The sequence below is a fragment of the Jaculus jaculus genome, chromosome 5 (genome assembly GCF_020740685.1).
Source record: "Jaculus jaculus isolate mJacJac1 chromosome 5, mJacJac1.mat.Y.cur, whole genome shotgun sequence".
NCBI lineage: Eukaryota > Metazoa > Chordata > Mammalia > Rodentia > Dipodidae > Jaculus > Jaculus jaculus.
In genome coordinates this window covers 111,840,043-111,860,812 of record NC_059106.1, presented here as the reverse complement: position 1 = coordinate 111,860,812, position 20,770 = coordinate 111,840,043, and positions in this window count along the sequence as shown.

Below are 20,770 nucleotides of genomic sequence, written 5' to 3'. Positions count from 1 at the left end.
TCTGGATCTCTGATTTGGTAGAAGTTGATTTTTCTCTGTGTTGATCTCCTTCACCCTTGTGCTGGTACCTGGTTCACCAAGAAAACAGCACCCTTGCTTGTTTCACCATTTGTTCTTAGTTCCAGCCAGGGCCCTTCTGAGATATGATAAGGTGGCTCTCTCCTCAGGATCTATATCTATCTGAAAAAGAAAAGCAGATTCTCCAACACAGAGGGAGTTAACACAAGAGAAATGACATAACCCTTACTTTTTACAGAGAATTTAATAGATGTAGGCCCTCTTACAGTCCAGGATTGATGGTAGCTTGATAGTGGAGAGGGGGCTTATGTTTGGATATGGTCCAGACTAGTTTCCCAGCTCCAGCTATGCGTCCCATACCACTGAGGGGATCAGTTAGACAAATCAAGAGCAGTTGGTTTCCCACCATGGATGTGTGCCACTATTGCACTTTTGTGAGCATCATGGCAGGTTATTTACTGCTAAGTATGTGAGACCATGAGTTGCTTGGACAGATATTGGTCATTTTCTCCCAGTAGCCCATGTAGCACCTTCTGGCACTAGACACGCTGACTGTCTGGGGACTGACTGTCTTCCAGCTTCCAACCATGCCAGTCCATTTTATGTGTCAACCACATAAAGTGTCTTCCACAGTAGGGTCTTACCACTAACCTTTGGTGGGTCATCAAGTATTCTGGCAGAAATCTGTCTTTCTATTAGGAAGCCTTGGAGGTTTCTCTGATCATAAGCTCACTGTGGATGATAGCCACATGCTGATACTGAGAGTTAGAGGTCCATGCCTACTAAGGAAAGGAAGAAAAAGATAACTAATACAAAAGAGATAGAGAGAAGAGAGACACAGAAAGAGACACAGAGAGAGAGGCTGTAGAAGATTAAGGACAGTCTTCATCATACCATCTCCAGTGTCTAGTGGGTCAGGTGTTCCCTCTAGAGGTCCTGGTGAAGGTTCAGCCATTTTATTTGCCTTTGAGGATGTAGAATTTTATGGTAACATTGTCAATTGAGTCTAGATTTGTGTTTCCCACCCCCTCCCTTCCATGACCCTCACTCCCTACCCATCCTATTGTCTAGTCCATGAGAAGCTTGCTGGGTATGTAAGACATCTTGGGTAGATTCAGGTTAGGTGCTATAGATGAGTGAAACTATGTGTCGATTTGTTTTTTCTGTGATTGGGTAAGTTCACTGAGAATGATCTATTCCAGGTTCAACCATTTTTCCTCAAATTTCATTGTGCCATTTTTTTTCTTACTGCTGTATAGAATTCCACTGTGTGGATATACCACACCTTAGTTACTCATTCTTCTATAGATGGACATCTGGGTGTATTCCAGCTCTTAGCTATTATGAATTGAGCTGCTACAAAGATGGTTGAGCAAATCTCTCTGGCCTGAGGTTTGAAGGTTTTAGGGTAGATGTCCAGTAAGTTAATATATGGGTCTGTTGATCTCCAGATTGCTTCCCAAAGTGGTTGCACCATCTTACATTCCCACCAACAGTGGATGAGTGCCCCTACTTCTTCACAACCTCACCAGCATTTATTTTCATTTGACTTTTTGATGTTTGCTATTCTTACTGGGGTAAGGTAGAAACTCATTGTTGTTTTAAGTTGCATTTTCCTGATGATTAGGGATAATGCACATTTTCTTACGTGAGTGTTTGCCATGTGTATTTCTTCCTCTGTGAACTGTCTGTTGAGCTCTTTGCCCCATTTTGTGAGTGGAGAGTTTGACTTTTTACTGTTTAGAATTTTGAGTTCTTTGTAGATTATAGAAATTAGGCCTCTGTCATTTGGATAACCCACAAATATTTTCTCCCATTCTGTGGGTAATATATTCGCTTTGCTTATTGTATGCTTGTCTGTAAAGAAACTCTTCAGCTTCATGTGATCCCATTGGTTGAGTGGCTGTTTAAGATTGTGAGCTACTGGGGTTTGTTCAGGAAGTCTTTTTCCATTCCTATATCATGGAAAGTACTTCCTATATATTCTTCCAGTAGTAGTTGAGTTTCTGGTCTTATATTGAGGTCTTTGATTCATTTGGACTTGAGGGTAGTGCATGGCCAAATGTGTGGATCAAGTTTCAATTTCCTGCATATGGTTATCCAGTTTGTCCAGCACCATTTGTTGAAGATGCCATTTTTTCCCAGCCTACATTGTTAGCGCCTTTGTCAAATATCAAGTAGCTATAGTTGCCTCACCCAAAGACTGGGTCTTCAAATTTATTCCATTGTTCTATACTCCTGTTCTTATGCCAGTACCATCCTGATTTTTATTATTACGACTTTGTAATATAGCTTGAGATCAAGTATGGTGATGCCTCCAAAGGGATTTCTTTTGCTGAGGATATGTTTAAATATGTGAGGCCTTCTGCCTTTTCATATGAAATTTGAGATCATTTCTTTCTATCTTTGTGAAGAACACAATTGGGATTTTAATTGGAATGGTATTAAATCTGTATATTGCTTTTGGTAGGATTGTCATCTTTACAATGTTAATTCTGCCTATCCAGGAGCATGAGAGGTCTTTCCATTTTCTCAAGTCCTCCTGAATTTCTTTTTTGAGTGTTTTTGTTTTTGTTGTATAGATGTTTCATGTCCTTGATTAAAGTTATTCCAAGGTGTTCTATATTTTTTGTTGCTATTGAAAATGGGACCATGACCCTTGTTTCTTTCTCTGTATCTTTGTCATTTGCATATAGAAAGGCTACTGACTTTTGTGCACTGATTTTGTATCCTGCTACTTTGCTATAGGAGTTAATCACCTTCAGGAGTTTTGGGATGGAGTTTCTCAGGTCTCTTACATATACAATCATGTCATCAGTGTATAGAGATAACTTAACTTCTTCCTTTCAAAATTGTATCCCTTTTATTTCCTTCTCCTGTCTAATTGCTTGAGCTAGGACTACCAGTACTATACTGAAGAGCAGAGGTGAGAGTGGACAACCCTGCCTTGTTCCTGATCTTAATGGGAATTCCTCCGGTCTCTCTCCATCTAGTATTATTTGGGCCTTTTCGGAGCTTTGTATATTGCCTTTATTAGGTTAAGATATGAACCAAACATGCCAATTCTCTCCAATGTTTTGATCATGAAATAATGTTGTATCTTGTCAAAGGCCTTTTCTTCATCTATCAAAATGATCATGTGGTTTTTGTGTTTAACCTTGTTTATGTGGTGTATTACATTGACAGATTTCCATATGTTGAACCACCCCTGTGTTCCTGGGTTGAATTCCATGTGGTCAAAATGGATAATGCTCTTTTTTTTTTAAATTTTTTTTTATTTATTTGAGAGTGACAGACACAGAGAGAAAGACAGATAGAGGGAGAGAGAGAGAATGGGCGCGCCAGGGCTTCCAGCCTCTGCAAACGAACTCCAGATGTGTGCACCCCCTTGTGCATCTGGCTAACGTGGGACCTGGTGAACCAAGCCTCAAACCAGGGTCCTTAGGCTTCACAGGCAAGCGCTTAACCACTAAACCATCTCTCCAGCCCAGATAATGCTTTTGATGTGTTGAACGTACTAAAATTTTTGAACTCTTGAACTGTTTTTTCCATCTTGTCTTCCAGATCAGAGTTTCTATCCTCCACATGGCTGACTCTATTCTTTAGAGCTTCTAGAGAGTTTTGGACTTGTTCAATTAGGTTTGCATTTTCTACTACTTTTCTATGTATGATTTCCATCTCTTTGTCAAGCTCCTTCTTCATATCATTTTCTGATTTTCTTAATGCTTCTTGGAATTCATCCTTGCATTTCTTTATGTCTTCACTTAGTATTGCCATTTTTGAGGTCCTCTGTTTTTCAATGTCCTTCATTTCTCTTAATTGTCTTCGAATATCTCCCATATTCTTATCTATTAGATCTACTCTAGTGATGGTAGCATCCACACGATTGTCGGTCCTTTGTTGCTTTTCTGCAAGTTCTACCAGTAGCTTGGTCAGGGTTGCATTGTTCATAGCTTGATTTTGGTGTTCTGATCCTAATAACTCTTCTGTTTTGATTAGAGATGTTCATTGTAGGACTGGTTGATCTAACTGGATTTTCTTGCATTTGATTTTTCATGTTATTTCTTTTGTGCTGTGGTCTGCCCATCACAGTGTATGGGCATGTAGTGTATGGGCTTGAGCCTGGGCTCAAGCACAGTGGGAATCTGAAGCAGGCTGAGGCTGTTGCTAAGCAGTTTAGGCTTTGGCTCTCGCTTTCCAAAGCCACCTGAGTTCCTGCCTGGTGGGGGCGCCAAAGCTGCCTGAACTCTCATGGGGTAATATGCCAAAGCTGCCTGTGCTCCAGGGACACAGAAGCACCAAGCACTGAAGCAGACCAAACTCTGGTGGTGGAAGAGTGTGGCCCAGAAGCAGTCTGCGCTTCCCGCAACAGGACAATGGTGGTCTGCAGATGTGGGAGACAGGGAGGGGATGGCACCTGAGCTCCTGTAAGTGACAGACACAGTCTGAGCTCACGCATGGATTTGGAAATACTAATACTAATCTGGATTACCTGGTTAAGGCTTGCTTGCTGAGCAGTATTCTCACTCCCTCTGTATTCTATTCTTGAACAAAGTCCATGTGCAGAGATAACTATTAAAGAATGGTGAGCAATGTTCCACCTTCTTAAAGGTAGGATATTTACATTAACATTAAGAAATTTTCCAAGGAATATCTGTTGCCTCTAGCAATCCTCATTTTTATTAAATTATTTACTTATATCATAATATATGTTAAATATATATATATAATTCTTATATCCAGATTATTCTAAAGGACTTCCTTAAATAAGTACCCATGTTTTCCCAGTATTGCCTTTAAGAGTTCCTTTAGTTGGCACTTATGTTCCTATGATGTAGTCCTTTTTTTTTCATATCTTTGATATTTTTGCTTTGGTACTATAGGTGCTGCAGTTCATCATATACCCCTCCTCTCAGTACTAGAGCCAAGCAGTGCCCCAGGAATTTCTGATTCTTTATTATTTTAGAAAAGTATTAAAACCAAAGTTTGGATACTTGCTGTGTTCACAGCTATGACAGTGATTGTATTTCTAGGCATTGCCAGATGAGATAATTTTATACAAAAATGTTAATTGTTTTGATTTTACATTTAACTCAATGATCCCTTTTGTTCTAATTTCTGAGTTTTATCTTTAAATAGATCTATATCTACCCATTCTACCCTCCTCTCCTTTTTTCTCTATTTTTCCCTCTCTTGCTCTAATTTGATTTTTACATTGCCCTTGTCAAAAGTACTCTGACTTCATGGAATTACCTAATTACCTTTTATACCTTTTCAATGATTAGTTAGCTGTATTTATCTACACATCTTTGGGACTTTCTATCCAATTCCATTCATCTGTGCATCTACTTTTCATTAACTCACCACTCACTAGTTTAGACTACTTTTCTTTATAGTAGGTCTTTGGAGTCTGACAGTGCAGAGTCCTGTGTCATTGATCTTTAAATACTATGCTGAGCATCATGGGCTTTTTTTTTTTCTTTCCATATACATTGCTGTAATGTTACCATGGTTGTCATGAACCTGTTAATCAAGCACTGAAGAAATGACACCTTGTCAAAATTGCATGAATATGGATTTATTTTTATTTGATTTGATTTCTTTCATCACAGAATTGTAGTTATAAGCATGTAACACTATAATATTTAAAAGTAAATTGTTACTTTACACAAGTATGTAGACCTTTGTGTAGCCCAAGACTGGTATTATCTTGATACTGGAGAGTGAATTCATTATTTGGATATGATTCTGACTTGTTTTACAGTTCCAGATGTTCCAGTTTCCAGTTATTCTGGTTTCCAGGTCCTTTTCACTGAGTGGATCTGTTAGCTTATACAAGAGCAGTTGGTTACCCACCGTGGTTGTGTGCCACTACTGCACTTGTGGGAGCATCACATCATGTTGCTTGTTGCTGAGTAGCTTAGACCTTGATTTACTTGGACAGATGTTGGCCATTTTCCCCCAGTAGCTCATGTGTCTCTGGCATTAGATGATCTAGCTGTCTGGGGACTGACTCTCTTCCACATTCCAGCTAGTTCTTTCCATGTTCGGTATTGAGGGCATATGGTGCCTTCAGCAGTAGGGTCTTAACATTAACTTTTGGTGGGTAATCAAGTGCTCTTTCAGAAGTCTCTCTTCTTTTGAGAAACTCTGTAGGTGTCTCTGATCAACAGCTTATTATGGATGTTAACTGCATCATGGTACTTGGAATTAAAGGACAGCACCAAGGGAAAGAAGAAAGAAAATGATAGGTAATATAAAAGAAAAATAAATGAGAGAGAAAGAGAGAGAGAGAAACAGGAGAAAATTAAGGTTAGGCTTCATCTTATCCTCTCCAGGGCCCTTTGATTCAGATGTACCCTCTAAGGTCCTGATGAGTGTTCAACCTTTCAGTGTGTCTTCCAGGATGTAGGATTTTATGGTACCATTTCCATTTGGGTCCAGTTTTGTATCCCCAACCCTTCCCCTCACATACACCTCCCCCCTTATTGTCTGGTCCTTGAGATGCCTATTAGGTATATCAACATTTCAGGCTGTTCCGGGTTAGGAGCCACAGATGGATGAAACAATGCGATGATTATCTTTCTGTGACTGGGTGAGTTCACTGAGAATGATCTGCTCCAAGTTTGACAATTTTTCTACAAATTTCATTGTGTCACTTTTTTCTAACTGCTGAGTAGAATTCCATCATGCATATATGCCACATCTTGGTAATTCATTTTTCCAATGATGGACATCTGGATTGATTCCACTTCTTAGATAGTAAGAATTGAGCAGCTATAAACATGGTTGAGAAAATATCTCTGAACTGAGGCTTGGGGCTTCTAGGGTAAATGCCCAGTAAGGGAATAATTAGGTCTGCTGGTAACTCTATTGCCAACATTTGCAGGAGCCTCCATATTACTTTCCATAGTAGTTGTAGTATCTTACATTCCCACCAACAGTGAATGAGGATTCCTCGTTCTCCATATCCTTACCAACATCTGTTTTCCTTTTAGTTTGTTTGTTTGTTTGTTTTGTTTTTAATGTTTGCTATCCTTACTGGGGTAATGTAGAATCTCATAGTTGTTTTAATTTGCATTTCCCTGATGGCTAGGAATGTTGAATGTTTTCTCAAGTGTGTGTTTGTCATTTGTATTTCTTCCTCTGAGGACTCTCTGTTAAGTACTCTGCCCCACTTCATGAGTAGGCTGTTAGATTTTTTTTTTTTTTATTGTTTAGGTTTTTGAGTTCTTTGTAGATTCTAGAAATTGGGTCTGTGTTAGTTGTATATGTAGTAAAAATTTTCTTCCATTCTATAGGTAGTCTATTAGCCCTGCATATTGTATATCTGTGAAAAAAAAAATTTAAGCTTCCTGAAATCTCAATGGTTGAGTGATTATTTAATTTCTTGAGCTCCTGGGGTTTTGTTAAGGAAGTGTTTTCCTACTCATGTATCATGGAAAGTTACTTTTATTTTTATTTCCAGTAGTAGCAGAGTTTCCATTCTTATATTGAGGTCTTTGATCAATTTGCACTTGATTTTTTGTACGTGGTGAGATCTGCAGGTCTAGTTTCATTTTCTTGCATATGGTTATTGAGTTTGTTCAGCTCCATTTGTTGAAGATGTTGTCTTTCTCCCAGTTTATATTGTTAGGGCCTTTGTCAAAGATAAAGTAGCTGTAGTAACTTGACCTGAAATCTGCATCCTCTATTCTGTTCCATGTCTATAATCCTGTTTTTATGCCACTACCAAGCTGTTTTTGTTAATATGGCTTTGCAATATAGCTTTGCATCAGGTACAGTGATACTTGCAGAGGTGTTTCTTTTGCTGAGGATATGCTTAGATATACAAGGCCTGCTGCCATTTCATATTAATTTTGAGATCACTTATATTTATTGGTATTTCATTTTATCTGTATATTGCTTTAAATAATCTTGCCATTTTCACAATGTTAATTCTGCCAATACAGGGACATGGGAGGGCTTTCCATTTTCTCAAGTCCTCCTCAATATCTTTCTTGTATATGATCAATTTTAGAGAAGATTCTAAGGGCTGCTAAGAATAACATGTGTTCTATAGAGTTTGGGTAGAATGTTCTGTAGATGTTTGTTAGGTCTAGTTGATCTATGATGGTGTTGAGCTTTCTTACTTAACTCTTGCTTTTCTGTCTGGATTATCTATATATTGTTGATATTAGAATATTGAACTCCCCATCTATGATGATGGTTATTTTTGTTGTTGTTGCTATTTTTTTACTCCTCTTTTCTTGTGAAATAAGTTTTGTTTTATGAATTGTGGTACACCTATGGTGATTGGTGCATAAAGATTGAAGATTTTAATTTTCTCTTGTTGGATCAGTCCCTTGATACATAAGAAGTTGGCTCCTTTATGTTTTTGATTACTTTTGATTTAAAGTCTATTTTATGTGATATTAGTATAACACCTGTTTGTTTCTTATTTCCATTCACTTGGATTATCATTTTCCACCTTTTCGCCCTGAAAAGGTTTCTGTATTTAGTGGTGAGGTGGGTTTCTTGAAGACCCTGGATTGAGGGGTCTATTTTTCTGATCCTCTCTGTTAGCTTATGTCTCTTTATGGGTGAATTAAGGCCACTAATGTTTAGGGTAATAACTGTGAGGTTTGATTTTATCACTGCCATATTATGGTGGTTTATGTGGTTTGGTATTTTCTTGTACTTTGTAGTTTTCATTGTACCTTCTGTGAGTTTGGTTATATTGTGATCTGCTTCTTATAGGCACTTGAGGTTGGTTGTTTGACTCTTCTATGTGGAGAATTCCCTGAAGAACTCTGTAGGTTTGGCTTTGTGTTCATATAGTTGTAGAGCTGACTTTTATAATGGAAAGTTTTCTTTCACCATCTGTTATTAGGGATAGTTTTGCAGGTAGAGTAGTTTGGGATGGAAGCCATAGGTTCTTAGACTTTGAAGTGTTCTATTTCAGGCCATTCTGGCTTTCAGGTTTTCCATTAAGAAGTCTGAAGTAATTCGGATGAGGTTATTTTTATATGTAATGTGTTGTTTCTCTCTAGCTCTTTTTAGGGCTTTCTATTTATTATCAATTTTTAGAGTCTTATTGATAATATACCTTGGAGAATTTCTCCTTTGGCCCAGTCTGTTTGGAGTTCTGTTAGATTCTTGTATGTTGATGGGGTTCTCTTTTTAGAGGGTGGGGAGTTTTATTTGATAATTTTGTTGAATAAGTTCTCCATGCCTTTGGTCTAAATTTCTTCCACTTATGGTATACCCTTAATCTGCATGTTGGGGCATTTAACAGTATCACACAGTTCCCTCATGTTCTGCTTACAATATTTTTTTTTAACTTGTTTAGGTTTTGGATGCATGAACTCTTTCTTTTGTCTTGTTTTCCATTTCTGAAGTTCTGTCCTCCACATGACTGAATGATTTTTAGGGCATCTAGAGAGGTTTGGACTTGATCAGTTTTGCTTGTATTTTCTACTGCATTTTTATGTATAGTATCTGTCTAATTTTTTTTTCACATCATTTTCTGATTTTCTTAATTCTTCCTGGAATTCATCCTAGCATTTATTTATGTCTTCATTGAGCTTTGACAGCTGATTATTGAGGTCTTGTTTATGTTACCTCTTCTTCAGATCAGTTAACTTTCTTTGGAAGACTTCCTGGATTGTTTCTATTAGGTCTAATCTAAGGAGCATACATCTGTACAAGTGTTGTATCTTTCTTGATTTTCTGCAAGTTCTACTAATTTCTTGGCCAGGGTCGCATATCATCTGTCTTCATTTTGGGGTTCTGATCCTGTTTGCTCTTCTATTTTTTGATTAGAGACTTCCATTGTGGAACTGGGCAACCTTGTGGGATTTACTTCCATTTGATTTTTCATGTTATTTCTTTTGCACTGTGGTCTGCCCATCACAGTGTAGGAATCTTATTTAATTCAGGAGGAAGCTTTAGTTTACCCTTGAAGTGTTTTTAGTGATTATTCTATACTTTTCAAGGTAAAAATACACATATTTTATAAATTTTATTAAATTTGTGTCTATTCTTAAATAATTTAATTTTTAGAGGGAGAGAAAGAGACAGAGAAAGAGAGAATTGGTTTGCCATGGCCTCAGCCACTGAAATCAAACCCAAGATGGCTGTTCCACCTAGTGGATATGTGTGAGCTTGCACTTGCCTCACCTTTGTGCATCTGATTAATGTAGGTTGAACATGGGTCCTTAGGCTTTGTAGGCAAGTGCCTTAACCACTAAGCCATCTCTCCAGCCCCTTACTTTATTTTAATCCCATTGTTAATCAAATTGATTTCTCAATCTTATTTATAAAATATATCAATGATTTAGACAACCTATTTGAAGCTTTAAGTTTTCTATAAACATAAATACATTTGATGAACATAGATATTTTATATTTTATACACACATGTATAAATATATTTATTCTGATATTCTAAGACATCTTAATATAGACTAATAATATTTCTACTTATGTAGAAGTGAAGTATGAATACACTTACACTGAAAATATTTATCCTGATATGTTTATTTTTATGGAATTTTTACAGCTATTGTTTCCTTCTTCTGTGCATTCAAATTTAAAGGAGATTCCCTGGAGAATATAATTTTGATGATGCTCCAACAGTGCAACTTTCTTATTTCATATGGAAGCCAAAAATACTGACCATCAACCCACTAACATTGTTTCCCCTTGATTATATCTATCTTCATTAATTTCTATTTCTTAAATAGAATCTTACACTGGTAATCCAAGAGAATAGAGAATAAAAAGACACTTGTAAATTTAATACATAAAGAACTACTTTGCACATGGAGCTGTCAGATAAAGTGTACTACAGAACTATTTTTAGAAGTCTCAGAAAATCCACCAGCATGCGATCAATTTGTAGCTGAACTGAAAGTCAGTAGACTTGCATGTCCATAATTCAAGAAGTACCCCAAGCATTAGCTATGGTCTCAGAAGTCTTACAAGCAAGACTTCAGCAAGATAATTGTAGCTGAGCCAATAAAAGTCCAACTTAATATTTTTAAGCTGATAGTAAAACTTTCTCAATGTTCTTTAAAAATTGAGGCAAGAAAGCTCTCCCAATCACAGTAATCAGAAAGAAAATTAAGGAAAATTCTAGAAAGAAATCAGGATACATCATGTATATGTCCCTGTAATGCACTAAGATAGCTTAAAAGTAATAAAATTATGATGTTCAAGAAAATTGCTAAATTCTAAGAGAAAAATTAATACATACCTATTAAATTACTTAATTAGCAATAATGCTAAACATATCTATACTTTTTTCTTCTCCACAACCAAATTCTCTTCATTTATCTATCTATAATTATATGTAGAAAGATTTTATACACACACACACACATATATATGTATATATATATCATATCATATATATCATGATATATCATATATCATATATCATATATCATATATATATATGGAGAGAGAGAGAGAGGCAGAGAGAAGGAGGGGGGGGAAGAAATAAGTATTATACATATGTTTCCAGGTAATGTATTGATTTTTTTAAGGTGAATCAAATATTAAATGTATCTTGCATCATATATATATTTTTTCAATACTTTATTCACTTAAAGAAACCAATACATTACTTGAAAAATTTTCCCCAGGGATGTATGAAGTTTGTTTTATGTATCTCTCATAACTCTCATATATTCTATTAAACTCTTAAATGTGTTGCACCAAAACAATGATAACATCTTTGCATGTTCCACTTGTGTTGACAACTTATCATTGTCTGTACATCTACTCATTGAGCTATAGGCATAGAACTTCTTGGAAACAGAAAAACAAGTCCCTCAAACTTGTTTTTCAATTTTTAATTATTCATTGATAATTTTCTAAATATACATAATGTATTTAATCATAATTCTCTCTTATTACTTACTTACTTTTGTTTCCCCTCACCTACCTCTTGTCTACTGAACTCCTTCTTTCCTACTAGTTCCTCTGCCATTTATGTTGGCAGATACATAGATATATAGATAGAGGATATAACTACATATGTCATATATAGTGCTATATCTGAATCTATATCTATATTCTCCTCCATTATCCATGATGACATGTTGATAGGCCAATACCATCCAGGTGTTGTGCAGGTCACAAAAACAGCTGTTGTGAGATCATGAGGCACTGGCCACTGTGTGTCTGGAAGACAATTTTCCCAAGTACTCCTCCCTGTCCTTTATCTGCTACATTCTTTCTGAGACCTCTTCTAAAATGACCCCAGAGTCTTTGAGAGTCTAATAGGGGCACCTCATTTAGTGATGAGTACTCAACTGTCAGTCCTGAGCATATCAATGAGATTTGAAAATTCAAAAATTTTAAGTAACAGTTTGTCTCAGCCCTCATCTATCATGGAGTCATTATCTCAAGAAAGATAAAGATCATTCAAAATTATTCAAGGTGAAACAACTCTGTACTGCAAAATGTGGTGCCAAACCTTTCTGAACTCGTGAGAACTCTCTTTCATTTTGATAAATAAGATACCAAAGAACAAATCTCACAGAATCTATATAAACTTAAGGCCATTGATGGTCTATTCATATATCCCATAGCCAGGTTATACATATCTTACTACATAATATTTTTGACAGTGGATCTTCACTATTGACTTTGTGGACAACTATTAGCTTTCTGTGGTTTTAAAAAAAGGCATCTTTAGTTCCTTCAGGCAAAGAATAGCATAGCTTTCATGACAAAAATAAAATTAAATTTTGACCTGCTTTAAAATATTGAGGCAATCTTGCATAGTTAAAATATATTATATATAATTATGTCATGTGATCTTTTAATATATCTTGGATAGCATTTTCTAACGCTTTATTAATTTGCATGTATTTACATGTAATGTCATGAGAGATCTTGGGGGACAGTTTTCCTTGTAATATCTTTATATGAATTTGATAGCAGAGTAAAACTGGTCTCATGCAAAGAGTTCTCATTCTTTCAACAGTCTGAGATGGATTAACATAATTTGCATTATTTCTTCTTAAATGTTGTTGCAGTCAGGTTCACATTGATGGCAGAAATCACCTGATCAAGAGAAGTTTTGATGAAAAAATATGGTTTATTTTGGCTTACAGACTTGAGGGTATGCTCCATGATGGCAGGGAAAATGATGCCATTATGGGTTGTTTGGGGATTTTTTTTGGTATTATGGCTCAGATAAAAGACCTTGGACTATGGGATGTATGAACATCATTGAAATTGATAAAAAATGATAGGACTTTGAAAATTGAAGTAAACACATTGCATTTTACATCATGAATGATTGATAGTTTATGGAAGTCAGGGGCAGAATGTAGTAGTTTGTTTCAGGTGTCCCCCATAAACTTAGGTGTTCCCGACTAACTGAGATTTGAGAATTAATGCCTCCTGTAGGCAGTGTATTGTTGGGGGTGGGCTTATGTGTGTTATAGCCCGTTTTCCCTTGCCAGTGTTTGGCACATTCTTCTGTTGCTATTGTCCATCTGATGTTGGCCAGGGGGTGATGTCCACCCTCTGCTAATGCTATTGTTTTCCCCTGCCATCATGGAGCTTCCCCTCAAGCCTGTAAGCCAAAATAAACCTCTTTTTTTTCCCAGAGGCTGCTCTTAGTTGGGAGATTTATAGCAGCAATGTGAACCTGACTGCAACAGTCATTAAGGCACATGCCTATAAAGCCAAAGGACCCTGGTTCAATTCTCCAGTATCCACATAGAGCCAGATGCATAAGGTGGTGCATGTGCCTGGAGTTCATTTGCAATGGCTAGAAGCCTTAGTACATCCACTCTCTCTTTCTGCCTCTTTCTTTCTCTCTCTCATAAATATATAAATAAATACAAAATTAATAAAAATAATTCTACCATACTTAATTTAAAAAAATCTCATTTCTCTTGATGCCCCACTTTTCCACAGCTAAGAATAGCTAATTTGCTATATTAAAGACTAAACAACAAAAAAATGGTTATATCAATAGTTAAATAAGTACCGTCTGACAAACTCTAACATCTAATCATTATAAAATAAATCACCATACATTTTAATTGATCAGCTGCCTTGACATGGTAATGTACATTAATAAAGAAAAATATAGCATCATAAATAAATATTGTAAAAAGGCAGAAGTATAAGACCTTTTTTTTTTTTACCATTCTTATTTAACACTTATTGGAAATCTGAGTTTCATAAGATAAGCAAATGAAATAAACAATGTGCAGTTAGTTAGCAAAGAAATACATTTTGATGTATCCAGATAATATGATTGTCTATGCAGAAAACTTCCAAGAATATACAAACCAAAAACAACTGAAGAAATGAATATAGTAAGATTTCAACATATAATTTTAAGGTAGAACACTCAATCGTGCAGACTTCCAGTCAAGATGGCATCTGCCTAACCACCCTTTACCTGGCTGGGAAGGAAAGACAAGATCTGTGGGGCCTTAAAGGTCTGCAGGTCCTAGCAGACTTATAGTGGGAGGGCACAGAGGAGCAAAGCAGGGAATCTCCTGATTCCCATGCTCCAAGTAGCCTACCAGTTCCCCAAACCCCTTAAGCAGCCATTCCAGCCACCCTGGCACAGACCAAGTTCTCCCCTGTACTACCTGCAGGCTATATGGACCCAGGCCAGCTGCTAGCATTCTTCCCTTCCTCCCGTGGCTTTCCTCCCTCTCCCCGCCACTGAGACTGCTTTCCCAGCCATGACCATTGTCCCAGCCGCCACCCCAAGTGCCTAGGACCAGGTTCCTCCTGCACTACCTGCAGGCAAGGAAGACCCAGGCCAGCTGGCTAACATCGGTCGCTGCCTCCCTCCTGTGGCTTTCCTCCCTCTTCCCACAAATTCAACCTGGATTGCTGTCCCAGCTACTTCTCCACAGCGCAGGTTCCCGCCCTCATTATGTGCAGGCACTGAGGATCCAGGTCAGCAGGCTATCTCACACTCTTCCCTCCCTCCCTCCTTCCCATCCTCCTGTAGATTTCCTCCCTCTTCACACAACCAGTAATACCGCCCCATCCCCCTGCTCCACTGTGTCAGTGATGCATGCTGTTCTTCCAACCCTCCTCATCACTGCATCACCACACCCCACAGCAGCCTAACTCCCCCCTGCTTCCCCATGCCAGTGGACCCCACAGTGAGTATTCCTTTATATGTTTGACTAGATTAGGCTTCTAATGGTGACATCAAAGGACCACACAGTCCCATATGCCCCCATCCCCTGTCCCACCACACCACCAGACTGAATTGTCCCATTCCCCATGCACCACTGGGCCTCCCGAACACGCAGTCCCATACCCCGAACAACGACCAGTGAGCCCCTCCACTAGGTCTTTGGGTCCCTAGCAGAGCAGAGTGGACACCTCCTGCCTGAACATACAATTATGTGCTGGTACCATCATTTCCCTCCTCCCTGTCACCATTACACTGAGAGCCCTCCCCAGCTGTATTCACCTTTGGGTTATGGGTTAGGTTTTGTGACAGCAGATGTCAGTCATTGAGATGGGGGCAGGGCAATGTTTCTGTATATTCCCTCTCATCCTGTGACTCTTATTCTTTCCAACCCATCTTCTGCAAAATTTCCTGAGTGGTATGCTTTAAGTCTACATTAGTGTTGTGCTTTTGGCAGTTTCTAAATTTCTGCTTTGGTATGCTTTGAGTACCTGTGCTTGTCTCCATCACCTTGGTGCAGGTTGTCTGGCTTGCCATGGAAGCATCACTCTTGCTCATCTCAATAATTCCTTGTGATTTCAAGTAAGCCCTGACTGATGTGTGAGGGGTGGTTCATCACCCTCCAGGGAGTCAGATATCTTTTCTTGTCTTGTTGATAAAATTTTATTGTTCTCAGTTCTCAATTTTTTGATGGGCATACCCTCTATGACAAAAAGAAAAATGAAAAAAGAAAAGAAAGAAAAAAAGAAAGTGAGTAAGGGCTAGAGAGATGGCTTAGCGGTTAAGGCACTTACCTGCAAACCAAAGGTCCGAGGTTCAATTTCCCAGAAGCCACATGAGAGAAAAAGAAAGAAAGTGAGTAAACCTTTATAGTATATGACTTTTCTATCTGTAAGATTTTAATTTTGTTCCCAGTACTAGCTATGAATTCCCTCCCACTCATTGGGATTCATACCCAATCAAAGAACCCTTGCTACTATCACACAGATGTGACATCTGAGCCAGCTGGTTGATTTTGTAGCTTGCAAGATTCCCTTGCTCTTGGTACACTTTCCAACACTATAAGGGCTAGCCATGGAGTTTGCTTCTTAGTTCCAGCATGATCTCTTGTTATGTATGATTTATTCAACAATAAGGCCTTACCTTTTTGCTCTGATGGGTAAACAATTGCTTTGATATGGGGACCTCATGGGACACCCTGCCTGACCAGCAACTCTGTATGGGGAGTAATTCAGCCTTGGCACTGGGATTTACCAAGCCATGTCCTCTGGTTCGCGGTTAAGTTTTCTCTGTCCTCTACAAGGCACTACTGCCTGGACAATCCCCCACCCATTGTTAACAATTATACCTTTTTTTTTTAAATTTATTTATTTATTTATTTGAGAGACAGACACAGAAAGAAAGACAGATAGAGGAAGAGAGAGGGAATGGGCGCGCCAGGGCTTCCAGCCTCTGCAAACGAACTCCAGACGCGTACGCCCCCTTGTGCATCTGGCTAACGTGGGACCTGGGGAACTGAGCCTTGAACCGGGGTCCTTAGGCTTCACAGGCAAGCGCTTAACTGCTAAGCCATCTCTCCAGCCCAACAATTATACCTTTTAATTAGCTAACCAGGAGGAAGGTTTCTAAGGTACTGACTCATGCTGTCATTCGTTTTATATAATTCTCTCAACTACCCCCTTCCCCTATCCCTCCAAGTGTAGTCCACTACCTACATTCTTTCCCTTGACTTGCCAAATATCCTCTCCTCTCATGTCTCCCTGTTTCCATTTTATCTAGGCTTCATTCTAGCTCTTTGCCAGTACTACTGATGCTTACTACAACTTTCAAATGAATCAAGCTATTCCATCTTCTGTATACCAGACAGAACGTGCATTTATCCTTCTGAACCTGAATGACCTTGCTTAGTATGTCTTTCTAAGTCCATTCATTTTATTGTAAATTTTATATTTTCATTTTTTCTTACTACAGAGTAGCAATCCATTATGTATATACATATACCACTTATCCATTCATCACTTCATAGGAATCTGCTCTGCTTTCAATTCCTAGCTATTTTGAATAGAGAAGCAATAAACATGGCTAAACAAGCATATCTGTAGTAAAAAGTAGAATCTTTAGGATATATGCCCAGGAATGGTGTGGCTGGATCAAATGCTACATCTATTTTTAGATTTTTAAGGAGCCTGTTCACTCCCATGTTCATCTCATAGTAGCTGTGCAAGTGTGCATTCTCACTAGCAGGGGATGAAGGTTTCTCTTTCCCCACACCTTTGTTAGCATTTGTTCTCATGTGACTTTTTGGTGATTGCAATTCTAACTAGAGTGAGATAGAATCCCCAGTCGTTTTAATTTGCATCTACCTATTATCTAAAGCTTTTGATCATCTCCTTAGGTGTTTATCGAGCATTTTCATTTCTTCTTTTAAGAACTTTTTGGTCCAGTTCCCTGCCACATTTGGTGAGTGAGTTCTTGCTTTCTTACTGCTTAACATTTTTGAGTTCATTGTATATTCTATATTTCTAACCTCTACCAGATATAAAACTCAGTTGATGGTTTGCTTATCAGAATAATGCCTTGTTAGTTTCATGAGATCCCAGTGGTTGAGTGTTTGTCTAATCCCCTGAACTATTGAGATCTTTTACAGAAAGTCTTTTCCTATGCCTTTATCTTGGAGTTTTCTCCCTATTTTTTTGTTCACTCATTTTAGAGTTTCGTGTCCTATATTGGGGTCCTTGATCCACGTGGAGTTAATTTTTGTGCAGGGTGAGAAAAATGAGTCCAGATTTATTCTTTCATATTTATTATCCAATTCTGCAGCACAACTGGTCAATGATGCTGTCTTTTTTCCAATGTGCATTTTTGGCCTCTTTGGCAAAGATCAGCCAGCTGTAGTTACCAGAATTAAACCTGGATCTTCTATTGTATTCCATTTATCTATGTGATTGCTTTTGTGCCAGTATTATGCTGTTTTTATTACTAGTACTTTGTTGCATATATATATATATATATATATATATATATATATATATATATAAAGATTTTTTTTAGATAGTTAGCTATTAAGAGACAGAGAGAGGGAGAGTAAAAGAGAGAGAGAGAGAGAGAGAGTGAGAATGGGCACACCAGAGCATCTAGGCACTGAAAACGAACTCCAGATGCATGTGCCACCAAGTGCATCTGATTTATGTGGGACCTGGATAATTAAACCTAGGTCCTTAGGCTTTGCAGGCAAGCACCTTATCTACTAAGCCATCCTCCAGCCCTGTAGTATATCTTAAAGTCATATATGCTGATACCCCCAGAAGCATTTCTTTTCTGAGGACATTTTTGGCTATCTAAAGTCCTTTGTGCTTCCATATAAATTGTGACATCATTTTTACTAATTCACAAGAATATTGATGGAATTTTGATTGGAATGACATGTATTTTACTTTTGGTAGGATTGCTTCATTTTCAATATATCAATTCTTTCAAACCATGAGCTTGAGGTCTTCCTCAATTTCTTCTTTAGGGTTTTTATTTTTTAGGTCTTTCACTTCCTTTGGTATATTCCAAGATACTTAATTTATTGTGGCTATTGTAAGTAGGAACCATTTCTCTAGTTTCTATCCCCATATTTACAAAGACTGCTGATTCTTGTATTTGATTTCTCCTGCAAATTTCCTAAAAGAATGTATCACCTCTAGGATTTGTTTTTAATTTTTAGGTTTTTTTTTTCTTTTTTTTTTTTCTTTTTGGAGAGAGAGGGAAAGAAGCACAGAGAGAGAATGAACTCGAGGAGCTTGCATCCCCTTGTACACATGTGTGTCAGTGCAGCATTTGCATAGCTGGCATTTGGCTACCTGGGTGGAGTTGTTTGGGTCACTAGTGTATAAAATCATACAATCTGCAAATAAATATAGTTTGACTTCTTCTCTTCCAATTTCTATCTCATTTATATCTTTCTCTTATTGTATCACTCAAGCTAAGATTTCAAATACTCTTTTGTAAAGCAGTGGTAAGAGAGGGAAACCTGTCTAGTTCTAGACCTTAATGGGACTGCTTCAAGTCGTTTTCCTTCATTTAGTATAGTGTGAGCCTTAGGTTTGCTTATGTAGCCCTGGTTATGTTGACATATGTTCCCTTCCCCTCTAGTTTCTCCAGTGTAGCAGACAGATTCAGGTTCGCTGAGATGAACTTCCAAACCAGGCACAGTTATGGAGCAAGGGATTTATTGATACTTACACATCCAGGGAAAGTTCCATAAATGGCAGAAGAAGCTGGCCTGCCTTCATAGGACCAAGCAGAGAGAGAGAAGTACGCCAAAAGCCAAAAGCCACACAGCACAACATACTTCAGGAACTCCTGCTAGGCAAACTTTGCATACCTTTAGATTGAAATCTGAAACCCACCACCACACCTAAAGATCCACCCAGTGACATTGCCTCCAGCCAGGTGGCTGCAGAATGCAAACTACAAACAATAAAGAACTGAATATATTGGGGGCCATCTATTCAAACTACCACATCCAGTATCTTAACCATGTTGGAATACTGAATTTTGTGGAAGGACTTTCTGCATCTATTGAACTGGCCACTTAATTCCCATCATTAAGTCTATGTATGCGGTACATTACATTTATCAATTTCATTATGTTGAACCATCCCTGCATCCTTGGAATAAAACATACTTGATGTGGAGGAAGATATATTTAATGTGCTCCTGGAATTGATTTGTAAGAATTTTATTGAGAAGTTTTTATCTATGTACACCAGGAATATTTGCCTATAGTTTTCTTTTCTTCATTTGTTTCTTTGTGATTTTGATATTTGTATGATGCTGGCTTCATAGAATGAGTCAGGGTGTATCACCTCCTCTTCAATTGTGTGAAACAATTAAGAAAATCTTGTTTTAATTCTTTTATCAAGGTTTGGTAGAATTCACTAGTGAATCCGTCTAGGCCTGCACTGTTTTGTTGGGAGATTTTTAAGTACTCTTTTAATCTTGCTAGATTTTATAGTTCTATTCAGTGAATTTTTCTCTTTTGGGTTTAGTTTTTGAGGTGAGATGAATCAAGAAATTTTTCCATTTCTTTCAGGATTTCCGATTTTGTGGAATATAGGATTTTGGAATACATCCTGATGACGTTCCCAGGTTCACTGATATCTATCATAGCATCTCATTTTTTCATCTCTAATCTTACTTATTTGAGTCTTTAATTTTCTTTTGATCTGTTTTTCTAGGGGTTTATCAATATTGCTGTGTTTTGAAAAAGCAGCTCATCAATTTTTGATTATTTTCTCTCCAATGCCGTGATTGCTGCTCTCACCTTGATTAAGTCTATCTAGAATTTTTTTTTGGATTTGTCCAAAGCCTTCATGTGGATAGCTAAACTATTTATTTGAGTTCTCTCTACTCTTCTAATATATGCATTTAGTGCTATAAACTTTCCTCTTGGGACTGCTTTTATTGTGTCGTATAAGTTTTGGTATAATGTGCTTTCATTGTCATTCAGTTCTAGAATTACTTTTCATTTTCTTTTTGATTTCTTCAACAGTCCACTTATTGTTTAATGGTGAATTCTTCAATCTCCAG